Genomic DNA, 12,206 nt, shown 5'->3' on the forward strand with positions numbered 1-12,206 from the left:
AAGTTATTACAAAAAGAAGAAATAACCGATCCGGCAAAATCTTTGGTCATGTGCTATGATGTGAGGTTTCTAAATTATAGAGAAATAGAAAACAACTCTTTAACAACAAAATTAAATGTTTTTACTCATGCAAGACAAGAAGAAAGCTAACATTCTGTTTGGTTAGTTGAAATTCCTTATTTCTTGTTTCAGTGAGAATGAAAATGACTTCCTTGTTTCCTTGAAAAAGTGTTTAGTCTGTTAAAAGACAAAGGAATCAACACCAATTTGACATTCTAAACATTCTTGTTTTGTCTTATTTTCAAGTTGAGAAGAACTGTAACTATTTTATCACAACTTGTGTTTGATTTGATTAATTTGGGGTTGAAGAAGAACTATTGATATTGTTGAGTACGTGCATTTGTTTTTTCGCTTCCCCTATTGCATACTCTCATCTTTATTCTCTACTACTGCTGGCAGGAAAAACGAGCTGTACGAGCACTCAGTTTGGATATTAGTTATGAGTTAACAGCCGAAGAATTAGCCTATTTGCCAATGCTGAGGTTCCTTGGAGGGGAGAGACTGAATTTGGTAGGTGACTTCAAAAATCTTCTTCGTAATTTGAGGTGGTTGTCTTGGCGTCATTGCCCGTTGGATTTTTTAGCGACGAATCTTCAACTGGTGAATTTGGTTGTGCTCAACCTTTCGGGGAGCATGATCACTCACAATTGGGGTGGATGGAGGCAAATCAAGGTATCAACACACCTCACTTATATTCGCTTCAAATTCTATCTATTGACCTTCATAGTCTTATACTTTTTGTTGGCATGTATTCCACCCTATTTTTCCATTGCAGATGGCGAAAAACTTGAAAATTCTAGATTTGACGCAATGCTATGAGTTGACTAAGACACCTGATTTTTCAGAGTTTGACAAGTTGGAGAAATTAATTCTCGCAAGGTGTGTGAATTTGTCTACGGTTGATGGCTCGATTAGTAAGCTAAAATTGCTTAGTACTTTGAATATGAAGGGATGTGAATCCCTCGAAGCATTGCCCGAAGAAATCGGTTCTCTAGAATGCTTGTTGGAGATTATCATGCCCCACTTTAGCAAATTGTCAAAGCTTCCTGAGACAGTAGGCAATCTAAAATATTTGACAAAATTTGAAATCCCATTTCATCATCGTATCATCCAACTTCCTCCCTCTGTTGGAAAACTAGAATCATTGATTCAGTTGGATTTAAGAGCCTCAGGCATCTTCGTTCTCCCCGATTCAATTGGAAGGTTAAAGAATCTCAAGCATTTACTTTTATCTCAATGCAATGATCTACATGGACTTCCAGATTCTATCGGGGAATTAGAATCATTGGTTGAGTTAGATTTAAAATTCTCAAGGATCTGCGTTCTCCCTAATTCCATTGGAAGGTTAAACAATCTCAAACATTTGCTTTTATCTGAATGTAAGAATCTACATGAGCTTCCGGTCTCTATTGGGGAACTAGATTCATTGGTTGAGTTGGATTTAAAATTCTCAGGGATCTCCATTCTCCCTGATTCCATTGGAAATCTGAAGAGACTAAAAGTCTTAAAGATGTCATTCACAAAGATACACACAATACCTTGTGCTCTTGGAGGGGTAGAGACGCTCGAAGAGCTCGATGCCTCGTTTTGTCCACGTCTTAGGGATGAAATCCCATGGGAAATGTGGTGCCTAACCCGTTTGAGGATCTTGGACTTAGATGGGAGCCCAATCTCTATGTTGCCTAGAAAGATCAATGGTTTCTTTAGTCTCCATACACTTAGAATTGCAAGTGATCGGCTTTGCCAATTGCCAGAGCTTCCCTCGAGTTTGAAATGCCTAGTTGTTGAAGCTGCTCAATTCCCTACTCTTCCCTTGACCGTAGTTGATTCTTATAATCTCAAAATTTATAAAAAACTATGTATAACACCATCCTTGAAACCTTACCCTATCTCGCAATTGCCAGATTTTTCCAACTTCCAGAGCTTGTCAGTTATCTCTATCAGCGGTTGTTTAACACCACGTGTGCCCAATCTATTGCGCTTGAAGAGGTTACAAGAGTTACGGCTTCATGAATTCCCCAAACTAGAGGAGATTCCAGGTTTGGGGGAATTGGAATCACTGAAGTTTCTACAAATTAGTGAGTGTAGTGGGATTGAACAATTGTCTGACCTATCAAAGTTGAAAAAGCTAAGGCATCTTGAGCTATTATTTTGTAGAAAGTTGAGAGCTATCGAAGGTTTGAAAGAATTGAATTCTCTAAAGAATGTGAAGATTATAGATTGCATGTCCTTAGAAAGCTTGCCCAATGTGCCGACATTCACCAAGTTGGACACGGACTGGAGGTTGCGTCGAGAAGCTGCAAAACTCACCATTCAGTCTACCGTATTGGGGAAGCGAATGCGACGTCGGAACTTGCAAAACTTGAAGTAGAATACATCATCACAAAAGTGCAGGAACTTCTTATTAAAGCGCATCAAGTCCGGGTTAAAGCTGGTGCAATACTAAGGTGAGTAGCTTCTGACTCCTTCCAGATTTTCTTTGCATCATAGATATTGGTTTGAATGTTTGCATCAAAATTCTCAAGTGCGTCTGGATCACATAAAAGAAAATAGCAGTTTTCAATTCGGGTTTTGTTTGCTTAACTGTAGAGCTGGCTTTGGAAAAACGCTTAAAAAGAGTTGGCGGCGAGTATTTAGAGTTTTGAGGCCCCGAGCATGGAATTAACTAAATTGACAAACATAGGCTCACCACCAACCTGAACAAATCCAAGTATCCTCACACCACTTCTTGACCCTTGTCTTATATTTCTTAATGATGCTAAGGCAATATCAAATTGAATATTTGTGATGCATGAAGTCATTATGCTTTGTTCATTTCAATTGTGAAATTTTGTAGGATTACTGTCAACTGTTCTAAAAACTTAAACCATTAGATAAAAGCATGGTTTAGTATTAATTACACTAACACTCCCCCTCATGCTTAGGTCTTCTTATCTAGTATTAAGCGTAGATATATTTAATTAGGGAGACAAATGAAGTCTGGAAAGATTTAAAATCATGATTTCTTGCTTTGTTACTATGTGAGACTTTGTGTGATTACTGCCAACTATTCTAAAGGTTTAAACTATTAGGTGAATTCGTGATTTAATATTTAATCATGCTAACATCAATTACGCTATTCGTTTCGATTAGCTGGAAAGTATGAATATATTATGTATGATGAGGCTTAACAAATATTCATTACCAATATGGTATAATATCCGTTGCATTAGGCATGATGGCATCTTGACGTTTAGCTAAGGAAAGACTAGAAACATTTCCAATCTGTTATCCTTCACTCATTTGAGAAAACAGTAATGAGGACTACTACAATTACCAAATCCACTTATTGAAATGTTGCCTATGTGATTTTACATTGCCAATGAGTTGTGTGACATATTGATGATTTATATTGAACTAATAATTTACTCACCCTAAGTTTTGATTGCACCAATTTAAGAGGTTGAAAGACTTGATCGCATTATCTAAGAGTAAAATACTTGGTTACACTTTTGCCAAAAGACTTAGGACTTCAAATGCACTTCCAAAATTGGAATTAAGAGTTGAGTCTTATAGCTCCACAGCGTCAATCCCCCTACTAAAGATTAAAAGGATCTTGAGTGCCCTTTGTATGGAACGGGTGCATCAATTCTTGCATTTTTGTTCTTCAATTTATAAGGATGTTATCTTATCTTTTAAGTAAAAGATCTGAGCTATTGACTATCGAGTAGTTGTGGATGCTATTATAATAATCAACATCAGGTGTCTTTTGAAAATAGTAAACTTTAGATTATTGATTTACGAATCTAACAGTATTTTTTTTCGTCTCTTTATTTAGCTCAAAAATATTTTTGATCGAGTAAAACTGAAATATTTTGTTCTTCACTTTTATACTCATGTTGCGACCTCCCTTTTTTTTTGTCGGGAGAAAAGGAAGAGGTTTAGGTTGCCTCTAAAGAGGTGGGTCAACGGCCTTGGATTAGACATGGGCTCTCCCATGCCCATATTTTATGCGATGTTGGATTTCGTATTTTAGTTCTTAACAACTTAAATATTTCTAGAAGTTGCCATTAGTTTATTAGAGTTGGTCAGATATCAATCAAGACGCAGGAGTGTTGCCCCAATTCCTACGCAATAAGAGATTTCTAGGAACAAAGACTTGTTTATGCCAATATATCTATTAACACCATTATGGTACCACTAACTCAGAAGGCTATTTATCTAAATTGCCACACAATCTTAATTATCAATTATACTCCTTGTTAAAGCTAGTGAGTGTCCATGCAAATGTTTTTGTGGGATTGTTTTCCTTAATGTTGAGACTAATCCTAACCAAATTTAGGAAAGAAATTTACATTTAAATTATCAAAAAGTGGTGTGGTAAGTAAACATTCATGAATTTGAAATGGCTTGAAAGTAAATATGGAAATGGAAGACCCAATTCAAGTCGGGCAAATAATATTATATGGCCTTGTTATCATGCCTTGAGACAAGGCCTCGTGAATGAAATGGGAATTTTAAATATGCATGGACTTATTCTAGATGCATGAGACTACTCTTAATCTATGCAAAGTGGATTTTTATAAAAAAAAAAAAAGGTTATAAAATACCAAAATAGTATTAAATTAGGACAATAAATTTTTACAATTGGGAAGATCTTATAAAGGTTTATGCCCTAATTTGATACTAACATATATATTTTAGATTTTTCATTTTTAATATATTTTTTATTTTTTAGAAATAATTCCCTAAACAACCTATGCTTTATTTACACGAACATGAAACCACTTAGATTATGAATATCACAAGAATCGAGCTCAAATCGCGTGACATCTTGAAATTCGATCTCGTTTCGATAAAGTGAAATGTGCATATCGTCGGCGCACTTATGGTCCTTTTTCTACGAGCTGATCACTCACGAGTTAGCTAACATATTGGGTGAAGCCGTTAAGGGATATAACCTCGGTAAAATCCCTAAAAGCTACCTAATTGGTTAGATTGGACTAAAATCGCATCAGTCGATTTTAATAATGAAATTTAATTCAATTTTGGGAATCGAATATTCGGGCATGTCACAATTCATTTTTAGGACCGTCTCATCGTCTGTTAATTTATTGGTGAGTCCGAAATTTCAAAAGAAAGAAATTATTGGAGGAAAAATTAAAGACTAAAAAGAAAATAGAAAAGGAAAGAGAAAGAGAAAAGAAAAGAAAAAAAAAAAAATAAGACTATGATATTATTTTAGTTTATTTCTTTTCTCTCCCTCTCTCTTCCTTATCTCTCTTTTTCTCTCTCTTTTCTCTCTCCTTCCCCCTCCCCCTTCGTGCGGATAGCCCTCCACCGCCTGCCCTCTCTCTCTCTTTCTTTTTCCCTCTTTGACTAGTCAACCCTTATCTCTCTCTTCTCTCTCTTCTCCCTCACCCCTCATGACCGAACCCCTTTCTTCTTCTCTTCTTTCTTCTTCGTGGAAATGGCGAACCAGAAGCTGAAGAAGCCGAGACAGCAGCAGCCACGCCGGATCGTCGTCGCTGCCTGTGCTCCGCCGCCGTCCCGCCCGCCTTCGCCTCTCCTTCGCCCTCCTTAGCCACCGTTGACGCCCCTCTCTCTCTCGGTACTCTCTCTCTCCTCTGGTTCGAACGAACCAGCAAGACAGAAGAAGCAGCTTGCCGTCGTTGCTGCTTGCCGCCGTCCCGCGGCCCGCGCCCGCTCGTCTGCTGCTCGCCGCGCGCTCCGCCAGCCCTTGTTTCCTCGCACCCAGGCCTCCCCCGTGCGTCTCTCACCCCTGTTCCGCCTCGTCCAGCCACCATGAGTGGCCGAGCAAGCCGCCGGAGCCGCCGTGCAGCCTTGCCGGACCGCCGCCTACCTTCCCAACCCTTCTCTAATCCTAACCATCTCTATTTTCCCTTGTTTCGCAGCCGAACCAGCAAACCCGCAAGTGGGTTTCCAACCGGTTCATGGGCCGTTTTGGGCCGTTTCTAGGCCCTGAACCCAAGCTGTGCTTTGGGAAGAATCGTCCCTCGTGTCGTTCTCGTCGGATTGATACGTTTTGCACGTGATTCCGGTGAGTAATCTCACTAATCCTCGCTAGATTAATGATGTTTAAATGTTGATTAGTTTTAATTAATTAGGTTTAGGTGGTTAGATTAGTATGACTTAGTGTTTATTAGTCAATTGTTATGTGAATTAGACAAATTGATATGCAATTAGCAAGTAGACATGGTCTAGTATTTATTGGAAGTGTCTCGGAATTTTTTCCGACCCTTATTGGGCTTCAATTTGACAATTCGGGCTAAGTGGAGTTTTTGGTATTTAAATATTATTTTTCGGAATTAATTTAATTAATTAATTATTTTTGAAAATTCAACAGGGATGGCCAATGACCGGAATATTATGCTGATGACTATGGCGAAATCCGTTTATTTAATCGGGCTTTATTTTGAGCTAAATTGAATTTTTAATATTTAATAATTAATTTTCGAAATTAATTTAAATTTTTTTGGAAATTAAGAATTTGATGGCCGACGACCAAAATTTCGTGTTGATCGTCGTGGCATAGTCCGTTTATTTAATTGATCTTTATTTTGTGCTGAAATGAATTAATTGTGATTATAAGATTATTTTCTGGATTAATTAATTTGGAAAATTAATTGAGTAATCGGGTGTCGGTTGATAGCACCAAAAGTGTTTTGGTGGACGCAAATAATGGTGGGATTTGTATAATCGAAGTCATTATATTTTGGCTAAGGACAATCGTGTACCACGCACAATATTTTATCAATGATGATAAAAGATGAGAAGAAATTATGTGTGATGTGGCTCGGTGATTATTACATCGCTTTGGCATGTAGGATGCCTTAGAGAAGGCACATAAATTGTTGAGTATTGATCATAACCGTGTGGCGATAATTGATCATGCCTGTGTGGCGATGATTGATCATGCCCGTGTGATGATGATTGATCATGCCCGTGTGGCGATGATTGATCATGCCCTTGTGACGATAAGTGATCATGCCTGTGTGGTGATAATTGATCATGTTTGTGTGGTGTAGATCGTACCTGTGTGGTTGTAATTCTGTGTGTCGAGTATCATGCCCGTTTGGTTGAAAGTAATTGGAATGCCTAAGAGTATGCATATAAAGTGCTTATTGTACATCACCTTGGCGAATAGACGCCCGAGAGCATTACTGTAACTCGGTGACTGAGTGTACCATTGGAGATTATATGGTGTGGAGTGAGATGACCTAGAAATGGTCCAACTGACATGTAATCGACTAGATCGATTGATCATTGCTTTGATCTGATGTTGTGATATGATTGATTGAATGGAATTGACCGTGAGTGGTTTTGTTTGCGTGTGATTGAGTGGATCGATTGATTGAGATGTTGATCTGTGATGTGATTGTTTTGGTGCCTATTGAACTATACTAATATGCAGGTGGAATTTGAGGCTAAGGTAAGTCTTCTGCCCTGTGTGTGTATAGGTAGCCCGGTTAGCGTATTGGTTTCCTAATTGAGTCTTAGTGAGGTAGAACTCGCTGAGACGTAGTCTCATCCCGGTTTGGAAAAAATATTTCAGGACCCCGATGAGGAGTTGAGGAGGAGGAATCAAAGAAGGAGAACTCTAGAGTGAAACTGAGGAAGATAATGATCTGAGTGAAGAGGAGTCAGAGGAGGATCGGGATGATTTTGAGTATGATTCAGATGAGGATTGAAATCCCATCTCTTTGTGAACCCTTTTGTTTATGTGTAGATAGAGTGTGACTTTGAAACTGTGAATAGTTTGTGAAGTGCTCTATATAATGCCATGTATAAAGGTTTGGTTGTAGATTTCAATATGAAAGATATAGCCTGCTTTTCTATTCCATTATTTTATTGTCTGGGGATTTATAATTGTTTCCACATGTACTTAATAATTGAAAGGGTCGGCGATACATAGTTCTGGGATATCGCATTATAAAATTGACCGAGTTAGAAGGATGTGTGCGTGCCCGAGGATTGGGGCGTGACAAATCGACTATTTGGAGATTGAAATTTCGTTTGAACATTTCATCAAACACTTGGTACTCGTTAAACCACCCCAACCATTTCCATATTTGTGGTCTTCAATCTTAACTAATAAGCAAATCTTGCTTCCTGGTTCCTTTTGCAAGGAGACCAAGAAATTATCCTCTGGAAATGCATGGAAGTTCGCTCATTCGAACTGGAAAATGAGATTTGTAAAGAAAAAACAGACAATGAAGGTTTTTGTTGGTCTCCAAAATTAGACTCTAGGACCTCTTTTGTCAACCAATTTAAGACCAAACCCAACCATATGTATTCTAGTTTAGGGTACATATTATTTGTTTCCTCAATTTTCTCTTATTTTTACTCAAAAATGCTCAAGTTCTCTCATCCATGACCAACTAAGCTCAACACTTAACAAAATTTTTAGACTTCTTCCATTGATCACCAAGAAGGCATTTTTCGGGGAGCTTTAGGAGGCTTTCCCAATTTCCATTTGGGATGTGTGACCTATGGTTGAAAAGATCTTTTTCAAGTTTCACTCTCTAGTTGAAGATTTTGTCTATTTTTGGCTGTAAATTTGTAAAAACTTCACTTTTCTCTCCAAGGGCCGGTTTGAAGTTTCTGTGTTAAGTGTTTTGAGTTGCTTGTGGGGGTGTGTTTTTAGAATGATCGTGAGCTCCCCGTAGTGCTTCTTGTCTCCTACCTTTTACGACCAAAAAGAGGCCACTTCAAAGATCTTATTTATTAAATTAAGCAATTTTTTGGTCGGTCTTTGTCCACCTACCAAGCCTGCTGACTGAGCTACTTCAACAACTTGGCCAAATTTTCAACTTTTGCAACTATTGAGTGTGTGGAATTTGCTGCGATTTTCATGTGCCTCATCAACTTATCCCTAGCCAATTTTTGTCCACTTGCGCTCTTGATTATGATCTTCCATTACGGGCAGAGATCAAGCTGATTGGTAGTTGAGTAAGATATGGTAGGACCACAAAGTTGCCTACTCAGTAGCTTCGAATTGAGACTAAATCGTGGACTGGGTTTTGACAGCTGGTTTAAGTGTTTTAATCCATCAATTTGGTCGTAATTTCTTCTTAATTAGCAAGCTTGCGTGTAGTTCTTTAAGCCATTTGACCATACTTTATCATTCTCTTTTCCCAACTTTGCGAAAACATCCCTCAAAGTTAGGTATTGTCTTGCTCGAGAATGTCCAATTCAATGTAATTTGGTCCTTTCAGCTCGATTTGATAAATTTGACCTAGCCCAAGTTTAATTTCAACTTTATTGGGGGCCAATATGATGATTTAAGGGCTTGGGCGAAATTTTGTAAACTTTGCGAATTGGTCCCTCAACTTTTGGAAATTGCATTTTAGCTCCAACTTGCTGTTTTAATTCCAATTTGACCCTGGGCTTTGGTATTCACATTCAAATCCTCAGCTCTAACACTTTTTTTTTTAAATTTCAAGAAAAGAAAAAATAAATGCATTTAAAAACTATATTAAATGCTTAGGTAATCTATACGTAAAAATTTCAAGAAATTTTTTTGTGAAAGAACAAGTTCTCACTTTTTCGGAAATGATCTTTGGGCAAAAGTTTAGTTGTCAATAACCACTAATTGTTCAACAACTATCAATAAATTAAACGTATACTTATGTTTCCTAGACACATGACTGCATGCTTAAGCATGTTACTGTCCGTAGATTCTTTGAATTCACAAGCCATTTCGAAGATGTACTCTACTGAAAGTCCTTTATGAGAAGGATGAGAGTGACTCTTATGTCCATGTGGGCATATATCCCGTAACGAACATTAGAGAGCTTGTTATCATATCTACCCGTAGAGGTCAAGGAATCCGATTTACCAATGCCACCTCGGCATTAATAAAGATCTGCTGGATTTAATGGGATAACTCACGTGTGAAAGTATGTAGAAGGTGATTACTTTCTCTTTGGCTATAGGCAGAAGCAAGGAGTTGGGAGAATATCTTAATTTCTGATTATTTTGTCTAGTCCTTATTAAGGAAAACAAACGAAGGTAACGAGAAAGAATGCAGAGACAGAGCACCGTACAGCTTTTGTTGTTACCACCAAGAGAATGACTTGCATTTTACTAGGAAGTGGAGAAGTCCATCTTGAAGTGTTGTTGCTGTCGACCCAAAACTGGATTTTTCTGCATCTATTTCTGCGGTGAAATTATGACATGATGTCTTAGTCTTCACTTCTCTGCTTCCCCACATTATGTCTTGAAGCAAACTGAATTGGGTATGTTTGTGCTTTGACAATATTCAGGCTAAAGCTGGAGCTGGCTTGGACTGTCAATGGTGAGTACTTTTTCTCACCCTTGAGATGTAGTCTGATCTCTTTACTGAATGGGAAATTTGATGGCTCTTTGATCTGTTGACTCTTTTCACTTGCTCAAAAAATGCAAACAATGAAATATGGAGGCATATGCTGCCGTCAAGTTTGCTGATGCATGCCTGCATGGGTCGAGGGGCGATGCTGGCATTGCCGAGTTTGCGTTTATTGCTTCTCAGGTTTGTGCTTTTAAAGAACTCATCCAGATCCAATACTTTTACTTCTCTCAAATTCAAACCGAACTAACCAATGAGTTTCTTTATTGTTGTCCCCAGTTTCAGGTGTGTTGGTTTTTGATGTATCGATCTTGCTGTTTTTAGACTAAAGTTTCTCTGTTTTTTTATACTGTTCTAGTTTATTTTTCTCACTTAGTCAATTATGTTATGCAGTTGTTGTTGTGTTATTTAGGAAGTTAAGCACTTGTTCGGGGTGCGTTACAAGCTGAACGTGTGTGTGTGTGTGTGCAGTTATTTTTTTTTTTTTGGTTTAAGTCGTGTTACGTACTTGACTTTTTATTAGAACTGCAGAAAGACAGTTTCCATGCTCTGTTCTCTCTGTTTCCTCTGTTTTTTTTTCATCTTTCTTCCTCGATAACTATAGTTCTGGTTTTTCTGCTTCTTTGCTGCTTTAATCAGAATCAACGGTGGTATCGAGCATCGAATGATCTTGAGGGACTGTGAAGTGAAGCAAGTATTGTAGTGCAAAGAGGTTAGAGGGTGATGGAGATAGGTTCAAGTGGTTTTCTGCGATGGCTTCTCCGGTATTTCTTGGAGAGAATTATCAAGCATGGGCTGTTAAAATGAAAGCATTTACGGAGGGTCATGATCGTGGGAAGCCGTGGAGGATGACTATGAAGTTGCTCCACTTCCAAATAATCCGACCATGAATCAAATCAAGCTTCATAAAGAGAACCACAAGGAAAGCCAAGGCAAAATCTTGCACAGTATGCTCTGTCTCGCCTACTATCTTCACCAGAATTATGAAGTGTGACTCTGCGAAGGTCATATGGGATTTCTTGAAGGAAGAATATGAAGGAGATGAGAAATAAGAGGTATGAAGGTGCTGAATCTCTTGAGAGAATTTGAGAGACAGCAAATGAAGGAATGCGAGTCGATGAAGGAATACTCGAGATAGGCTAGTGGGAATAGGCGATAAAATCGAGTTTTGGGAACCGATTTGAGGGATGATAGGCTTGTTCGGGAAGATCCTAGTGTCTCTTCCGGAAAAATTTGAAGCTACTATAGCTTCTCCGGAAAACACAAGGGATTTGGCTGATATAAAACTTGCGAGTTGCTGAATGCTTTGCGAGGCACGGGAGCATAGAAGACTAATGAGGAGAGAATATCATGTTGAGGGGGCATTGCAAGCCAAAGTAAAGCAAAATGATGGAGGCAAAGGGAAGAAATGGATTCAGTTTAAGGGAAATGTTGCTGATTCGAAATTTTTGCCTAAAGAAGGAAATGCTGGTGGATCTAGCAAATGGAAAAATAATAAAAGGTCATGTCAGTACTGTGGTGGAACCAACCATCAATCCTTTAGATGCTGGAAAAGGCCAGACGCGAGGTGCAGAAGATGCCACAAGTTGGGTCATATGGAAGCTATTTGCAAAGGGAAAGCCTATCAGCAAACGGGGAGAAGCACAAGTGGCGGTGAGTGAAGTTGATGAAGAGCACTTATTTGTTGCTTCAGCTGGTGAATATTCAGTCGAAAATAGTACATGGCTGATAGATAGTGGTTGTACTAATCACATGAATGGCAACTTAGAGCTATTCAAGAGCATAAACAAAACAAAAAAGTCAAAGTCGGGTGGCA

Source organism: Eucalyptus grandis, chromosome 8, assembly GCF_016545825.1.
Source record: "Eucalyptus grandis isolate ANBG69807.140 chromosome 8, ASM1654582v1, whole genome shotgun sequence".
NCBI lineage: Eukaryota > Viridiplantae > Streptophyta > Magnoliopsida > Myrtales > Myrtaceae > Eucalyptus > Eucalyptus grandis.